Source organism: Paramormyrops kingsleyae, chromosome 4 (assembly GCF_048594095.1).
Source record: "Paramormyrops kingsleyae isolate MSU_618 chromosome 4, PKINGS_0.4, whole genome shotgun sequence".
Taxonomy (NCBI): Eukaryota; Metazoa; Chordata; class Actinopteri; order Osteoglossiformes; family Mormyridae; genus Paramormyrops; species Paramormyrops kingsleyae.
This window is the reverse complement of record NC_132800.1, coordinates 44,007,858-44,027,194: the sequence shown is the minus strand read 5'-3', so window position 1 is coordinate 44,027,194 and position 19,337 is coordinate 44,007,858. Positions and strand designations below refer to the sequence as shown.

Genomic DNA, 19,337 nt, shown 5'->3' with positions numbered 1-19,337 from the left:
GAAATTTGCAGATGACACCAAGGTGGGTGGTGTAGCAGATACTGAACTAGCAGCTCAGCAGCTACAGCGGGATCTTAATTTAATTAGTGACTGGGCTGACACCTGGCAGATGAAATTTAACATACACAAATGTAAGGTGCTCCATGTAGGGAGCAGAAATATAAAGTACAGGTATTTTATGGGACCTACTGAAATAAAGGTAGCTGATTATGAGAAAGACCTTGGTGTGTATGTTGATGCTTCCATGTCTCATTCTCGCCAGTGCGGGGAAGCAATAAAAAAGGCCAATAGGATGTTGGGGTATATCTCCAGGTGTGTGGAGTTTAAGTCAAGGGAGGTAATGCTAAGATTATACAATTCCTTGGTGAGACCTCACCTAGAATATTGTGTACAGGTTTGGTCACCATATCTTAAAAAGGACATAGCGGCCTTAGAAAAGGTGCAGCGTAGGGCCACAAGAATGATTCCTGGTCTTAGAGGAATGTCATACGAGGAAAGGTTATTTGAGCTAAATCTGTTCAGCCTCAAGCAAAGGAGACTGAGGGGGGACATGATCCAGGTCTATAAGATTCTAACAGGTTTGGATGCTGTTCAACCGAATAGTTACTTCAGCATTAGTTCACATACAAGAACTCGTGGCCATAGGTGGAAATTAGCGGGAGAACATTTCAAACTGGATTTAAGGAAGCACTTCTTTACACAGCGTGTAGTCAGAGTATGGAATAGTCTTCCTGATAACGTAGTGCAAGCTGAATCCTTGGGTTCCTTTAAATCAGAGCTAGATAAGATTTTAACAACTCTGAGCTATTAGTTAAGTTCTCCCCAAGCGAGCTCGATGGGCCGAATGGCCTCCTCTCGTTTGTATAGTTCTTATGTTCTTATGTTCTAACAAATATATAACTAATACACTTTTGTCATATTCCAGCCCTTTAATGTCCATCATTTGACCATTTAGTGTATTTCTTATTATACTAAGAAATATACAAGACTCATTATTATATTAAGAGTCAAAAGCGATCAGGTGGTTTCCTTAGCCGACAGGAGCGGCCTAAACTCCGACATGCCGCACCTCTGCATTGTCTGCATGCACAGCTTCAGTCCACAAGGGGGAGCTCACTATCACAGATACTAGTGAAAAGAGAAGTTAAAATCAGACAGAGAGCTCTCTCAGACACTGATAAATGTATCTTCTTACTATTACCATTCTCCTTCTTAAATTCCCACTATTGCCATCTATTTAGAGGTATTTTAGAGGATAGGAGGCATTTTTGTAGTGTTTGAACCAAAATGAATTTGAACAATTGTGGGTAAATCCAAGGAAAATCAAAGCATTGCTTATCAGACCATGTCAGTAAGCTACAGTGCTGCTGTAACTGCAAACGCTTCACAGAGCAGCCAATGAGTGAAGCAGCTGTACAGACAGATATACATTAATTAAGTAAAATGAAGCTATCAGTTGGAGCAAAGCCCTCCATGTTTGGTTATAACAGAAATGTGTCCCTGTGCTAACAGGAGGCTTGGTCTCCATGCAGCCTGGCTGAGGTTCTTTATGTCTGATAGTTACCTACAGGACCTGCCTCATTCAAACCTGGTGCCATTCCTGATTTATGGCTCATATCTGCTGTTGGTGCTCAAGGGTCCAAAGCAAAGCCCATAACCCCCAGCTGCAGGAGTGCTGACCCTGTGCTGTGACCCTCAAGCTATGGAGAGCAAGATGAGGAAGCCAGAGAGATGTGTTCTAATGTACTTGCACCAATGGTGAATAAACAGTTATTATTATTGTTTCTTTGCACATGTGGGTCAGTTCAGGACCATGACCAGTTCACAGTGAAATCTGATATTGGTTGGTTTTAAAAATACTGTGAACAGACAAAACAGAAAAATTGGATGTTGCTGAAAATCCGAACTAACCACCTAGGCTTGCAGTGTAAATAATTGTCATGTAAATTTACAGTAAAATACTGGCAGCAGAGTTGCCAATAGTTTGTTAATTTTACAGTTCATCTACTGTAGTCTGCTTTGCAGAATGTTATTGTTATAATACCACACTGAAAAAAATAACCTGTAGCATTTACTGAAAATAATTACAGCAACGTTTTTAAACTCACCTATTCTGGGTATATTAATATTTTTTAAGAGTAAAATAAATTAGAGCTGTCACGAATACTCCATTAAACTTGATTACTAAAAGGCATCAATCAAAATTTTCCTTCTCGATTACTCGGAAATATGGCGGAAGGAAGACGCACATAGCCTATGAGGGTCCAAAAAATTCATTCACATTAAAAGTGAATGAAAATGCAGTCGTCTGTAAGTATTGCAAAGTAGAACTTAAATATCACCACAGAATGACTACAATGTAAGTGTATCTTAAAAGAAGACATTCAGGAAAATAATGTGAGGTCAGCCATAGATATATGCCATTTAGCCTCGCGGAGTAACCTAGCCTGTCTGTCATCACGCTGACTTAAATTATTTTGCTTAATATACATTCTATGATTCCTGTTTATGTAATAATTGCTGCTAAAACTAAGATCACCCCGTCACTTAGGGGCATCATCTTGCATTATACGGGGTTGCCAACTTTGGTCAGCTGGCTGGCGTGAGATTTTCAACATGAGTCTGCTGCAAATGCATTTACATGTATCCTATCCATGTGAGGCCCAAATGGGTTTGGCCATGGTCTGCATGGTGGACCCATGTGTGTTTGCCCAAGTGGGATCTGGGTAGAATCTAAATGGGTTAGAAATGAGGCCCATTTGGCCTGTCCTGACTGGATCCATATAGGACCCAGACAATATTTTCATGTGGGTCCATTTGTGTTGTAAAAGGGAAATATAAGGGAAATATCATTGATTCAAATTGGGTTTTGCCATGGATTCCATGGAGGAACCACATGAGTTTGCCCAAGTAGGTTCTGTGTGGGATTCAAATGTGTTTTATTTGTGTAATCTTACACCCAAAAATGACACCCAGGAGTGGTCATTGTCTTCCAAAATAATTTATAAAATATTAAATTAAAACACTGAAACACTGTAAAAATGTTTCCTCCTGCTAATTAAAAATTCTGATTTTAAATCTGATTACAATAGCACTTTTGAGTTTGCCCGATATTATAATGACTAATTGTAGTATCACTGCTGGACTGACAAAATCAAAATGGCCCAACTAAAATCAACTAATATAACCAACACCAGTTAATGGATGTAACATTAATTATACAGTTATGTCAACCCCATGTGTAATTGTTATATATCCATCCATCCATCCATTACCATCCGCTAGTCCAGGGTTCGGGTCACGGGGGGTAGCAAATTCAGGAGTGATACCTAGACCTCCCTTTCCCCAGTCACCTCTACCAGCTCTTCGGGGGGGATGCTGAGTCGTTCCCAGGTCAACTAAGAGATATAATTCCTCCAGCGAGTCCTGGGTCTGCCCCGGGGCCTCCTCCCTGTAGGACATGCATGGAAAACCTCTCCAGGTAGCCGCCCAGGAGGCATCCGCACCAGATGTCCAAACCACCTCAATTGGCTCCTTTCGACGTGGAGAAGCAGCGATTCTACTCTGAGACTCACATCGATATATGAGCTTCTCACCCTATCCCTAAGGGAGAGCCCAGATACGCTGCGGAGAAACCTCATTTCGGCCGCCTGTATCCATGATCTCATTCATTCGGTCATTACCCATAGCTCCTGACCATAGGTGAGGGTAGGCACGAAGATGGACCAATAGATCAAGAACTTTACTTTCCGGCTCAGTTCTTTCTTAGCCACGACAAACCGGTTAAGCGCCTGCAGAACTGCAGATACCGCTCCGATCCGTCTGTCCAGCTCTCAATCTCATCTACCCTCACTCGTGAATGAGACCCTGAGATACTTAAACTCCTCCACTTGAGGCAGGGCCTCCTTCCTGACCTGAAGAGGGTAATCCACCTGTTTCCGTCTGAGAACCATGGTAAATTTGAGTGGCAGCCAAGGGAGACCCTGGCGGACCGATCCCTGGCTGACAAAACCGGCTTGTGGGACATGGAATTGTTATACGTAAACAACTATATTAGAAAGACAACTAAATTGAGCAAATGATAAACTTATTAAGCTCTATGCCTTTCTACATCATGTGGACATAGAATAGATTATTACTCGGCTACCTGTATGTTGAAGGCGATTCTTGCTATAACTGTTACAATGACTGTATTTGTATTGTATCTGCATATTATCAGCTTTGCCTGCTTCATGTTAGGCTGCTATAATTCAAGAAACCTTACTGATCTCGGATGGCGGAGATGTTGATTAGTGTCAGCAGCCTGTGTTAGCAACAAAATATACCTAATAAGCAGTGAAAATGACGACATCTACAGACAGAGAAATTGCTCTCTTTCTCACTTAGACCTATGTTCTTTACATCTATACTGTGAAGTTATTTTATAATGGGAAATGAATACACATTTAATCAAACATAACGTTTGTCATGGCAAGTTGTGGAAATAACTTTCTTCTGCCATGAAAGAATGCTGCTAAATAGTTTAGCTCATTACAATTCAGAGTGGGCATTTTAAGGATTTCCAGCACACAGTTTGAACACTGACCAATCAATATTCATCTCTTGACCCCTTCATTTGCATGTAGTCCATTAGTGTGCATTAGTGTAACATGTGGCACTAGTGACATTATGCTGCAGTGTACACGTTAACTAGTGAGGACCAAATGTCAACTAGGTACACTAGTTAGGGTCATTTTGACCTTATATGTTAACTAGTGAAATTCAAAAAGGGCTAATAGTTAATTATCAAGGATCAAAATGCAGACTCTTTACACTAGAACCTTTTTGACCTTACTCTAGTTAACTAGTGAGATAACATACGCATCCACCACTCGTTTTTTACGTTCATTCCATTCGTCGTAGGTGCTAGGAATCAATGCGACGCATTTGCAAGATGCAGTACCACTAAAAACTGGGGTGGCAGTACGGTCACCTTTTGTCACGGGACTATGTGTTTATATATGGTAGTTAGTCTGATTTTATAAGAATGAATGTCCGGAAGAGCTTTATATTTTCAGAGGTGTACAACGTCTTCAAAATTCAATGGCAGTTTAAGTTTCAAAGAAAGCAGTATCATGTGTACCAAGTACAATGAATCTCAAACTAGAAATTCTGATTTGCCTACTTTCATAAACAATGTTATTTTTCAATATACTTCCAGTATTTATAAATCTTGGTTATAAAATTCGCTGAGGGCATGGGCTTTACATTTCACTAAAACGTGTATATTGTTATAGGAAACAAAACTTAGCAAGCTGTACAATTTTAATGATGCCCCTTTTCAGGATTATCTAGTATATGTTTAACATTAATTTAAAGTTTACCGCCGTTACATGAGCTCTGCATGGGCTCTTCAAGTCATTCCTAATCATCCTTGTTGTTTAAATCACTCATGAATAGACGTGCTTGTGGGAAATTGATTTATTGTGAACTATTTTTTTCTTTGTAAATACTGCAAAGCAGAAATTGATATTTTCCAATGTCTACTACGAGATATTTCACAACATAAAATGCAACATTCAAGAAGAACATAAACTAGTATGTGGCAGAGCAAAGTACGATGTAGAGTAGTTGGACAGAATACAGAGAATTCTGCAGCAGTATTAAAAAATTAGTACCTCTATTGCAGCAGAGGCAGAGAATGTACAACATTTCATGTTGTAGCCTCATATAATAATAAAAATGCTTGTGTGATTAAAGACAGAATCACAGGCAATATCACACCTGCAGCTGGCAAATATCACAAACACTAGAAATAAACCATGAAATGAAAAATGAATCAGTACTTACAAATGAGTATGACCCTGAAGAGCATTTTGTTGGAGTAACAAATTTTTAAGGAAATTGTCTTCTTTCAAATATTAGACAAGAAAAAATTAAGCAAAGAATTTGGGAAATACTCAGTACAGACTGATGTTCACTGATGACAGTAGAAAATACTGCTACTGAAGCCTGTCAATTAAAAGTCTGAACTAAACGAAGTCTCACATTTACAGCTCTGCTCTGGACATTAAAGCAGGAGCACTTTACACTGAACTGCCTGCTGGTCCTTTAATGCTAGACTCTGTTCACCACAGAGATTCACACTAAATACAGAAATAAACAGCAGGTCATAGAGGAAGTGACTGAACACAGCACAGCACTGACAGTTTAGCAAAACACAAGAGCTGCTAACTTAAGCTCACTGAACACAATCTGTGGGTCCAGTGGACTCTCTTGTACCAGTGTTTGTAGGGTTCTGGGGATGTGCTGGTCCAGAGGGCTGTGGATACAGGGAAGTTTGTGCCTGTTTAAATGAAATGAAGGAGTATAATGCCGATTACCGCTCTGTTCATTCTACAGACAGCATAGTGTGGGGCTCATCTGCACGTTTGGGTAAGATCCACACCTGTTACGGCCTCTGATGTAAAATGTCTGAAACCGACTCACCTCTGGCCCTCTGCAGCTGCTTCCAAACTGTGGCCAGTGTCTCTGGTGCACTGTCAGGTCTCTCTGTGACTGACATTAATAACGGCTGACAGAAAGTGTATCACACGTTGGTGGTGTTTCAGCAGCTTTGCTCTGAACGTCTGTAGGGTGTGGTTGTGGGTCTTGTTTCCATGGAGATGATGGGGCCACAGGCCTCTTGGTCAATGCTACACTAAATAAAACACACAGGTACTTCACATGAATCCCAGAGAGGAGCTGATTTCTGTCAGCAGGACCCAAGTTCTGAACTACAGATGGAATATGATGGCGTCCCCAGGTTTTAAACTAGTTCCGTTCCCTATTTCTTTAAGTCGAATTTGAAGGTAAGTCAGAAAATTGTATTATAATGCCATCAATAATAATAATTATAATAATACAGTAATAATACAGAAATAATAATAGTAACTACATACGGTACCATACTGTACCTCAAGCTGATGCACCACTGAAGCCACACAATGTTTTTTCTATAGCAGTCCGTTTGTCTGTAGGACAGACTTCCTTCACCTGGGGACTGCCTGTATTTACAGGGGGAGAGAAAAGGTACCCAGTCACAGTGAGTCTGTCCCAGGAAGTTCAGGATGAACGGTGTAATATCCAAGAGGCACGTGTCATACAAAGGGCGTATTGGAATGGGCTGATGGGATATGAATGGCAGAATAATAAAGACATTAGTTTAAGCTGCTGCCTGTGGATGAAGTGATTTGTGCCAGACACTGTGAGTGACGGCAACACGAAACATTACATGGTGTCAGTTATGCTTGGCTTATAAAAAAAAAGGTAGGGACTGGCACTTGGAGTGGAAGGATGGAATCACTAGGAGGTACCTAAAGCGCAAATGAACTGGGGCTCTTCTAACCTCCCTGACACATGGCGAAAGTTTCAACAACACACCGAATTAATGTTCAGCAGTCTCCTCCATGTGAAATCTGAGGAGGAGAAATGTAGCTATTTAATGCTATGGATTGGAGAGAAAGGTTTTTAATACATGGTCACTAGCAGAAGAACAAGCAAACATTTTAAAAGTTATTATGACAAATCTGAAGGCTATGTAATGCCTAAAGCAAACCCGATTTTCGCTCGTTATAAGTTCCATGAAAAAATGCAAGGTCCAAGTTAAACCTTTGACCAGTTTGTAGTGGAACTAAAACTCTTACTAAAATACTGTGACTACCCAAATAGCAATGAGATGGTCAGGGACAGAGTAATTTTTCCAACAAACTCACCAAAAGTCCGTGAGAAACTATTAAGCCACGGCCCCAACTTGACTTTGGAAAAGGTGATGGACATCGCTCACTCACATGAGGTCTCACAGCAGCAGTTAAAAATGATGGTGAGCAGCGGGGGTTGTACAGCTGGCCAGGCCGTCCATACTGTGAATAAATGCCTGCAAAGTGCAGCTTAACTGCGCCGGAAACATAGCAGGCCACTCAGAAATGCTAGCAATGTTGCTAAGCAGGGCACAGAATGTGAGTCCTGTGGGAGAGAACACGGCAGTACAGAAGAATGCCCAGTGCGCGGACAGCAATGCAACAAATGCAAGAAGTTAAAACCCAAATGCAACACCCAGCAAAACACAGACAGCGAAAGGTACACTCTGTTGCGAATGAGCAGACAGAGGAGTTGTTTATTGACTCAATCATAAAACAGCACAGACACAGTAAGAGAACAAGCTTTTGCTGAGGTGCTAGTGGGACAAAAGAAACACAAACTCAGATTCAAAATAGATATAGGTGCACAAGCTAATATAATTCACACCAACACATTTTACCAAATGTATTTTACCATGTACAGTATGTCACTGTAAATTTAGGCCCACCGTCTAGCAAGCTCTTAGGATATGATGGGCATGTGCTCAATGTAAAGGGATCCTGCAGGCTGACCTGCAGATACAAAGGGAGCACGGTGATGCTGGGCTTCGACAGTCTACACAAAGGATCCCCCTAGACTTGAGAGCATGCCTGGACATGAACATGGTTAAGTTGGTCCATGTTATCAATGTGCAGCCAAGAAAACCTGAGAGCATTATGGACGAGTTTGCAGAAGTGTTTAAAGGAACTGGGCTGTTCCTTGATGAGTGCAGTTTTCGCCTTAAACCCTCAGCAGCACCAGTGGCCATCAAAAGCCCTAAATGAGACAGATCAAAATTATGACCAGATTGAGAAAGAGCTCTATGCTGTGCTCTTAAATCTACCTCTTGAGGACCACAGAAGCCTGTTAGTCACTTCCTTCTACATTCTTCAGAAGAGCCAATCAGCAGCAGTTACAGCCTAAAGCCCACCTCCCACTGATCCCCCAACAACACATCCTGACCAAGTGGGTGCAGTTGCCAGTATCTGCAGGCTGTTTGTACCAGTGCACAGGAAGACAGGAAGTCAGGCTCCTTTTTAAGGCTCCAGGCCCAGATTCCCCTGTCGCATTCTGTGAAAAGCTGCATTTCTAATGCACCACTGAGGTCAGTGCAACCCCTGCATCTGGCTTGAGAAGCTGCTGTTTTCGGACCTTTAAGAAATAAACATCCAAGCAAAACATAGACAGGGAGGCTTTTATCATATAATATATACTGGTCTTGTAGTTTAAGCTTTGTGTGCCCATGTGGTTTTCACACATTGTGATGCTGTGAGTAAAAATGTTCAAAGAGGAACAAAGAAACATCATACATCAGCAAAAGTGGTGCAGAAAGATGCTGGACATTCCAGCAACATTTAACCTGCATTTCAGAAACACATTAACAACATTGCCAATGTCAGCGAGTCTGTGTGCAAACTCAGCTCTCCCCGATGGTCATGTGCTTTGGGCTGCTGTTTCACATTCGGGAGGCGAAGGGATATTTACTTATTTACTTAGCTTTAATCCAAAGCAAAGTTCATTTGCAGTTAGTGTTAAGGGCCTTTCTCAGGGGGGGTGGGGGGCATGAAGTCATAAACAGTAATGTGTAAACAGTATTATGACTTGAAACAGAGCTGAAAGGAAACTGCAGAGACAAACAGTTAATACAAGGAAGGCACATGTCATTCATCCTGGGTCACCAAGGGCAGAATTGCATTGGTCTGTCCACTAGGTGGTGCTGTCTAAGGAGCCCTCTCCCCGCTAGGTAGCAGAGAGCATCAACCATACAGAATAAACAAAAAATGCTACAGACACCACAGTGGATAGAGGCCTGACCTTCTGAGTATGAACCTTATTTTCCTGACTGTAGATCCAGTGCACTAGTCACTGCACCATCTGCTGCCCGCTGGCCCACGGTGAGAGTAGCGCTCCTGGTTCTCCAGAAGGCTTCCCACGCTGCCTCACGCCCAGGCTGCATCCCAGCAGGCCGCTCTAGCATACTTGCCTTCTCTATGGTGTCTGCATCCACACCCAGCACCTTCAGCCAATCAGTCAGCTCCTTATCAGGCTCCACATCAACTGGGATGTGAAATATGGAGGGCGGGTGGATGTCTGTGGGGGGAGGAGAGGCTCATGTGCTGGAGGGTTTGGTTACATCAGTGTTGGTGACAGTTTGGACGCTGTGGGAGGTTCTGGCTACATGTGTGTCCTGTCATGTTACCGCCTCTTGCTCTGCCTGTATGTGTGATTACAGATAGGCTGGTTCTTGACTCGTATCAGATCCAGGTCATGCACCCTCTGTTGGAGACTACTTCTGCACCAGGTCTTCCAACAGCCTGCATGACAGGACCGAGCCACCCCATAGCATGCTGCAGATTTCATCATTGGTGGCTTCTGCATAGGGAACAATCTTAATAAAATGCAATGTTTCAATGCTATGAAGTTTGATCGAGTTACATTTGCAGACATTACAACTTCATACTTTACCCACGAATCTCAGGGTGGAGAACCAAGATGATCGTATATATCAGTATATATCTGTCACCTATACCAAAAGCAGATTGAGCTGAACCCCCTGTCCTCACGCTCCTATGGTCCTAAACTCCTCATTGTTCCAGTTTGTAGTGCTGTTTCAAACGAGCTGCTTTCAGGCAGATTAGCAGACCCTGCTGGTCACTGTACACAATGACCAAGGAGCCCAGAGGCACAGCGATTGGCTCAGGTCTCATTTTATGAGAGACGAAGGTGTGTTCAGACCTCGAGCTCACAGGACCCCCAGAGACAAGATCATGTGACTCTGCAAACAGGTCCCCCCCCCCCCCCCCCCCGCTTCAAAACATTATCATTTTGCATCCAGAGGTTTTCCAATTTCACTTGTAGTGCTTAAGCACCCACTAAATCTAATTTTAAAATCAGATTAGTCACCAAAGCTATACAATATCAAGGCTTAATCTTTTTGTACCACAAACATGGTTTTATGTTCTCCATCTTTGGAATGGACGGAGAAGGGTGAAAGGTCAGCGTGACGCGAGGGAGAAGAGGCTCACAGGAGAGACGGGAGGTGGAGGCGCGGCAGAGACTAAATCTGTCCTGCAAAATCAACAGACTAATGGATTAAGTTTGTTTGTACCATCGTATTTTTCCCCTGTTCTGGTCTCCAGTATTTTTGGCCTGTTGCTGTCATTACTTTACATGGTTCCTGTCATAGGTGGGAATAAACAGCATTTTATGCTCAGCATGCTAGTAAAGGGGGACCTGGTTTCTAAGGACATCAGTGTCTCTGTAGAGGTCTCACTCGCCTGAGCTGCAGTTGGTCTGCCCTCCTGTGGGCCCACCACCAGTAGGGGGGGCCATGGGGGGCAGGTGTTATGTGGATCAGGTGGCACACTATGCACACTCAATACTCGGATGGTATGTAAATACAGAAACTATGTTTTAACAATACACAACCATGGGAACAAATAATCTCTAGAAATGATATAAGACCCAATTTAGGTTTTGAGTGACTGTATTGACTGGGGGGGGAATTCTGATGCATACAAACATGCAGATAATGCCAAACAGACAAGGTACAAAGACTGTACACATGGTGTGAGCAAAGTAAACATACTGCAGCAGATTTAAAAAGTACATAGTACACAAGTGGATGTACAATCTTGAGGAGCAGAGTGAGACTAAACGTGAATATTTAAAGATGAGAATAATAATCATCTGCAAGTAAACTATGTGCAGTTAGAACACAAGGCACCGGATTGTATTATAACAAGAGGATGCTTCCTGACGTATTATGGCTATGGATGAGGAGTGTAACGTCTGGAGAAAGTGTGATGTCGGTCACCAGTTGTCCAGGGGCGGAGCCAAAGGGGTGGAAATTGCAACCCCCAACAGAGCCCTTGCCAGCTCCAGTGCCACCTCGCTGGATATGGTAAACATTAAAATATACCAATGAGAAGATCGGACAAAGATCTGAGCGGAAAACTGTAATTTCCAAGTGCCCCAGTCAGTTTTCTACTACATGTAAGCAGGTTATATATGCATGTCATATTAAAGCTTTGAATCAACATCACTATACTGTAATGTGAGGGTTTAATTAGCTGCCTAGATTTATTCATTTAGGTAATTTATTTTAATTTAGTAATAGATAGTTACATGAAATAAAAAGAAAACTAAAATAGTGTTTCTTATAGTGTCTCTGCCAAACATTTATATGGACCCCTCTGAGAAACCCTTGCTCACCCTTTGGCCACTCCTTAAATAAAAGTTTAGCTCCGCCACTGCAGTTGTCTGACGGCTTCGGGCAGCGATAATCCCCCAGTAGCATTTTTAGCATAGCATGGTGGAATGAGCCAGTAGCGAAATATGCTCCATTATAGAGGCCACTGAAGTGGACGTGCAGACTTGTTCATAATATTGTTAACACCCTCTTCTCTGCTTCTGATATTACTGCAAGAGAGGTTTCGCGACCATACACGAGAGACATTAATAATCTAACGTTTTTATGATTCGTACTAGTTAGTAGTTGAATTACGGTTGGCATAAAGTAATCACACACTATTTGCAGATATAGGATACATATGACCGAATATAAAAATAAATAGTGCAGCACGAACAACATCAACACTTACACTTTGTTAATCTTGTTGTCGAATCCAGTAAAAATTAGTTAGTGGGTAGTGAATGTCCAGTCCCGCTGTTAATTAAAAATGTCCATGACCTGTCAGTCAAAAACTTATTAGCCAATGGGTACGCATCCCTGAAAAAAACCCGCCCACGCGAGAAGTTTGTGTCAAAATGGTAAACAAAAAGTCACGTTTCGCAAGCAAGAAAGCTGGCAGCGTAACTGCACTCAGGCAGCGCAAGCAAACTTTTGAGATGACATTTCTTTTGCTTCAGTTAGTTTTTTTTCTTCTCGAAGCCTTGTTTTTGTTTAATGTTAAAAAAGTTTTGCTTGATAATATTGGCACAAATATGATTCCATAGAAAAAGTATTCATATCCCTTGAACTTTTCCACATTTTGTCACGCTACAACCACAAACTTAAATGCATTTTTCTGGGATTTTATGTGAAAGACTAACACAAAGTAGCGCATAATTGTGAAATGGAAAGAAAATGATACATGGTTTTCAAAATGTTTTTACAAATAAAAATCTGAAAAGTGTGGCATGCATTTGTATTCAGCCTCCCTGAGTCAATATTTAGTAGGACTTTGACTGGGCCATTCTAACACATGAATATGCTTTGATCTAAACCCTTCCATTGTAGCTCTGGCTGTATGCTTAGGGTCCTTGGAGCTCTGCAGCTCCTCCAGAGTGTCCAAGGGCCTCTTGGCTGCTTCTCTCATTAGTGCTCTCCTTGCCCGGCCTGTCACTTTAGGTGGACGGCCATGTCTTCGTAGGTTTGCAGTTGTGCTATACTCTCTCCATTTTCGGATGATGGATTGAACAGTGCTCCATGTGATGTTCAAAGCTAGGGATATTGTTTTATAACCTAACCCAGCTTTAAACTTCTCCACAACATTATCCCTGATCTGTATGGCATATTCCTTGGTCTTCATGATGCTGTTTGTTCACTATTGTTCTGTAACAAACCTCTGAGGCCTGTATTTATACTAAAATAAATTACACACAGGTGGACTCTACTAATTAGGTGACTACTGAAGGCAATTGATTGCACTGGATTTTATTTAGGGGTATCGGAGTACAGTGGTCTGAATACAAAACCACACCACACTTTTCAGATTTTTATTTGTGAAACATTTTGAAAACCATGTATCATTTTCTTTCCACTTGACAATTATGCGCTACTTTGTGTTCGATCACATCCCAATAAGTCCCATGTTTCCCCCTGTTCTCAGGACGCTGTGCATGTTTGGTGGGTAAAACATTTCAAATCAACATTTTCACTTTAACACTACTCACAATAAGTTAGGGATATTGTGAGAGACTTAGTGGATGTCATACATGCAGTGTTTGTTTCACTTCAGACATTTTTGGGATAGGGAGGCAATTGTATTGGGGTGATAGACACACCTCATTTTGTGTTTTCCATGTAATGGTCTCATTGTGTACAGGTGTGCCTTAAATTGGGGCCAATACCAAAAGACAACCCTTTTCAATGTGGCATCAATTTCAACATTCTGTGGGTATAAAAAGCTGGTATTGTCAGTAAGTCATTCCAAGTTCATCATTCAAACAGTCTTGAACACACGACGTCACTTAACGGACGAGCAGCGCCACCTGGCCATGGCACTCCTTCGGGTCGGTGGCAGGCAGTCAGATGTTGCTCGTGAACTTGGTGTGTCATCAGCAGACTTGCATCAAGACACAGAACTACTGGCAGAGTTCATGACAGACCCAGGAGTGGAGCCCTACGAGTGACAGACCGCAACTATGACCAGTACCTAAGGACCTATGCACTCAGACATCGTCATGCAACTGCCACACAGCTGCAGGCCCGTTTACGAGATGCGAGGGGTACTAGGGTTTCCAGACAAAACATTCGCAACCGGCTCCACCGCTTTGGCTTGAATGCCAGACGACCGTTGCAGGTGACTCCACTGACACCAAGACACCGCCGTGGACGTTTGCAGTGGGCACAAGACCATGTGACCTGCACAATGCAGCAGTGGTCTACCGTCCTGTTCACTGATGAGTGTCAGGTCACCTTGCACAGAAATGATTGTCGTCAGCGTTGCTGGAGAAGGTGAGGTGAGCGATACGCTGAGGTCAACATGGTCCCCAGGGTTTGCTTTGGTGGAGGAGGTGCAACAGTCTGGGCAGGCATCACCAGTCAGCGCAAAACAGATTTGGTTATTGTACATGGCTCAGTCACTGCACGTTCTTACCTCAGAGACATCATAGAACCCATCATCATCCCCCAATTCCGTCAGCACACCCCGAACTTTCTGTTCATGGATGATAATGCTCCACCACATCGTGGCAGAATTGTCACAGCTCGACTTCAGGAGGTTGGAGTGCCTCATATGGTATGGCCATCAATGTCCCCTGACCTGAACCCCATGGAGCACGTCTGGGACCAGTTTAAGCAGAGACTGGATGATCGTACCCCACCCCCACGTGACCTGGCAGAACTGCGTGTAGCACTTGTGGAAGAGTAGAACGCATTGCCTCAGAACAACATCATGAGACTAGTGAGGAGCATGAGACGTCGCTGTCAAGCTGTCATTGCGGCAAATGGTGGAAACACCCGCTACTGACATTGTCAATTTTTGTTATTTGGGGCTGTCCCTGTTATTGTCTAAATTTTTGGGGTAATAAATATTAAACTAATGAAAATGGTGTTTCTTCTCAAACATTATTAGTAATATCAAAGGGAACTTTTACTTATTTCATTAAAATTCAGAGCAAATAGGAAAAGCACTCATGTAAATAACAATATCCCTAACTTATTGTGAGTAGTGTATTTACTACCCTGGTTAGTCAGCAGCACTGAATCTCAGAAAACCCCCAGAATCAAGCAGTTAATGCACATATTATGAAATTTCCTTTATTTTACAAATATGCCTGGTGTCTGATATAAAAAATAAACACTAAAATTTTCTCCCTTGTTGAAATTATTTTTCCTTTACAGTGATTCTGTCTTTACAGGTACATAGTTCACCTCAGTTTTGTTATGCATAAAAAATCACAGGTTTAAGTTCACAATCAGTTAAAAATACCACAGTCTATGTAAAACATTCACTGTAGTTTATCTTTCTGTATAAACACGTTTGATTAAGCAGAGTGTCACGCAAGACGGGGCAGAAAGACAGAGATCCAGAGATGCGGGGATAACGGAGTTTTAATGGACAGGTAGATCCAGCAACCAGTAACACCCGGGGAGCGGAAAGAACCGGCTCCTTAGCTCCAGCGCTCGTATGACGAGCGAGGGGCAGGAGGGAGACCACAGTGCAGAGTAGCGAGTCGATGGGCAAAGTGACGTCAGGCGGTAGTCGTAGTCGATAATCTTTAGCGAGGGTCAAAGCCAGGAAGGTCTGTCCGACGAGTAGGCACAAGACAGGAACACACTGGAAGGGACGAACGGGAGGTGCCGGGTTCAGCTGTACAGACGGGTCACGGACGGGAACGGGACTGAGGAGGGAGAGAAAGGTAAGGATGGCACACAGGGCTGATAGGTAAGGCGAGGGCAGGTGTCACGATCGGTGGTGCAGACGAGCGGGCAAGTAGACGAGCTGACCCAGACTGGCAGGTAAACGTGACTTTATTGCACACGGACCGGACAAGACGAAGATTGACAACCAACGACAGCAACGTCAATGACAGAACTGGGGACTACAGACTTAGACACGGACTAAGTACTAGAGAGTTCTACGGAGAACGAATCACAGGTGAGAACAATCAGGGAATCACACGAGGTAACGAGGTGGGCGTGGCACACATCAGGATCGAATGGAGCGGATTGTGACATAACCCCCCCCAAAGGCGCGCACTCTGGGCGCGCCCCAAAGGGAGGCGACAAAAGAGACCAAAGCCGGGGAAACAGGACCTGGAAAACAAGAACAAAACCATTAACGAGACCAGGAAAACAGGACCGAGACACAGAACTGGAACAAAGACCAACCGAAAGACAGGATGCGACAGAGAACAGGAAACGCGGAAAGACAAACCAGGAAGGGAGACACGGGGGCCACAGAAGGAACACCCACAGGCGACACAAAGGGGCCAGGGGTGAACAGAGGCGGAACAGAGGGACAAGGGGCAGAGGCGCCGTCCGACAGCCCGCCGAAGCAGGAGGGCCCGGATGCGACCGACATGGCGCCGGAGGCGTGACCGAGGACCGACACCGAGGCACCGTGGGGGGACCCGGAGGCGACCGCCGACCTCGAGCCAGAGGCGCAGCCGGCGACCCCGGAGGCCCAAGCAAGGCGAGCGAGGGCGAGCAAGGGGGCAGGGCGGGCGGGAACCGGGGCTGACGTCTGTGGCCCCGTCCCTTACGGCTGGTCCGGAGCTGTCCCTTTAAGGGCTTTGGGAACCCGCGGAATCGCGTCCCAGACAGCCCTTATCCCGCCTTGACCCAGGCGCGCCGGCCGGTAATTATATGCCGCGAGCGGCGGCTCTCTGGTGATGGTGTTGGGGGCTACAGTATATGCACACGCTGGTGCGCCGTACTCGGGACGTCTCCCGAGAGCGGGGATTCCCCCAGTTCACCGGCTAGGAAAGAAGCCGGGGAGAGAAGACATCGCCCCACCGTAATCGTCGGTCAGGCTTCTTCCTTTCTTCCCCGTCGCTTCTTCTTCTTCCGTCGACCAGGTTCGGTAGGCGGAGGCGGGGTTGCCTCCGTGTCGGAGGGAGGACGGAGCTGCTTCTCCTTCACCTGGTCGATGAGCTGTTTCATGAGGCAGGGCACCTCCTCCATCACGTACACCTCGTTCTTGGGGTTGATGGATTGTAGCAGGTTCCAGCTCCTTTCGGCGAGGGCGAACAATCCGGGATCCCCGTGGATCTCCGGTAGCCCTCGCCAGAACGCAGTTTCCTGCAACAAGGCGAGCCAAAGGTCCTCTCCCTGCTGCGATGCGTCTTCTTGGAGTTCTGTCATTCTGGATCGGTGGTGCAGACGAGCGGGCAAGTAGACGAGCTGACCCAGACTGGCAGGTAAACGTGACTTTATTGCACACGGACCGGACAAGACGAAGATTGACAACCAACGACAACAACGTCAATGACAGAACTGGGGACTACAGACTTAGACACGGACTAAGTACTAGAGACAGGCTACGGAGAACGAATCACAGGTGAGAACAATCAGGGAATCACACGAGGTAACGAGGTGGGCGTGGCACACATCGGGATCGAACGGAGCGGATCGTGACAGCAGGCAGGTAAACGAGAGACAAATAGAGTGCTCGGTATGGCTTGACATCAGCGCAATACTTCGCAAGGACTGAATGGGAGTCCGCTGCCTTTAAAGGAGTTAATTGGCAGTTGACGTGGTGAACCTCTCCGGTCCCGCCTCCATGGGCGTAATATTTATTACCCCATTTTTATATTGGTTTATTCATAAGTAAAAAACTTTTCTTATAGTCATATTTAGCCATCACCACCACTGCTTTCAGCTAATCCTCCATCACCTCGACCATGACCTCGGTCTCCTCCTGGTCTTTTTCCACCACTGCCATTACAGCCTTCAAGTCACACATCATCTCCTCCACTGTCTTTTTCATCTAAAAGGTCCTCCAAAATTGCCTGGATCTGAGCCTCTGTCTCTCTTATTGTTTTTTCCATCTCATCTATGTCGTCCAGCACTGCCTCGATCTCTGCCTCCAGCTCCTTCACCTTTGCCTTTTTCTCCTTACTCCTGTCCTTCTCCACGTCCATTAAATGCTCCTTCTCCACCAGTCTCATATGTCCATCCATCTCTTCCTCCACCACAGCTTGGTTCTCATCTCTCTCTCTCTCACTTGACTTTTTGGTTTTCCATATTTTCTTCCTTTCATTTTTTTTCTCCTTTCCCCTCCTGGCTTTCCGATGCTTCCCCAGCCTCCTCTGCCACCACTGGGGGCCTAAAGTAGTTTAATGAGGACCACTTCATGTTTCAGTGTTTCACATTCGATGCTTAATTTGTTCTGAAGTGGAATAGTGCTTACACCACTTCCTATACCTTCAGAATGTTGATCTCACAGCTGTCACTGTAACATAGTAAACATTCTACTTTGAAAAAAACTCTTCTCACTTCTTTGTGGTGCCATTTGTTGTTAGAAATCATTGGTTTACACAGTAACAGCACATATTATTGCACAGCAAGCAGTGGCACTTGCAGAAAATTTCTGTTGTGGTGGCCATCAGCGACCAGCTGTATTTGTATCTTCTATGGTTCTGCTTAAAAAATTAAATGATTCATATTTTGTTTGTATTTTTTTGATGTAAGGTGGCCACCTGCTTACTGGGTTTGGCCGTGGTCACCTCTTGGCATCCTTAGATCTGCCCTTAATAGCAAGGCCCTGCAGATATGGTATTGAAGGCCAGGACATGTAAAGCAGGGATGGGGTAAGGAGTAGGGATTATAATTAGCAATGGTAGTGGATGCTGGTTTATGGTGGAACACTCAATACTTCACAAGGCTCTGCTGAGAAACACGTGCTTTTAAACTTTGCTAACTGATGACCTTAATGAGTTGCAGCTGGGTCTAATATTCAGGGGAGGCAGAGCAGGAACTGGCTAGGTGGCTGTATGGCTTGGTGCAGGCTTGACAGGGCTTTTAAGCTATAATTTAAATGTATTTGTGATGTAATGATATATAATTATCACCACTGCATATTGTATATCGTATTATATTTTATACCCAAACTGTAGTAGCCACACCAATACTTTCAGGTGCATGAACATCATCTCACCAGTGGGTAGTAAAAGCGAATCTCTCATTAACAGTGATGACTTGTTCACTGATCTTGGCTGTGAACCAACTGAACTACGACTCATTTACTCACAGACTGTACCACTGGTCATTGAATGAGCTGAACAAATCAGAACCAAAACAAATCTAT

At 44.1% G+C, this 19,337-nt stretch overlaps 2 long non-coding RNA genes across 2 annotated transcripts in view; both read right to left on the bottom strand.

Annotated features, from left to right (window-relative positions):
- LOC140588876 (uncharacterized) overlaps window positions 1–7,305 on the bottom strand; it is a 35,387-nt gene extending 28,082 nt beyond the window's left edge. Inside the window, exons 1-2 of the long non-coding RNA XR_011990108.1 lie at window positions 6,936–7,305; window positions 6,469–6,679 (exon numbers count right to left, since the gene is read on the bottom strand). This is a non-coding gene — a long non-coding RNA (uncharacterized lncRNA). The remainder of the gene's footprint in view (window positions 1–6,468; window positions 6,680–6,935) is intronic.
- Window positions 1–19,337, bottom strand: part of LOC111843493 (uncharacterized) — a 58,882-nt gene that overhangs the window by 29,246 nt on the left and 10,299 nt on the right. The window lies entirely within an intron of this gene.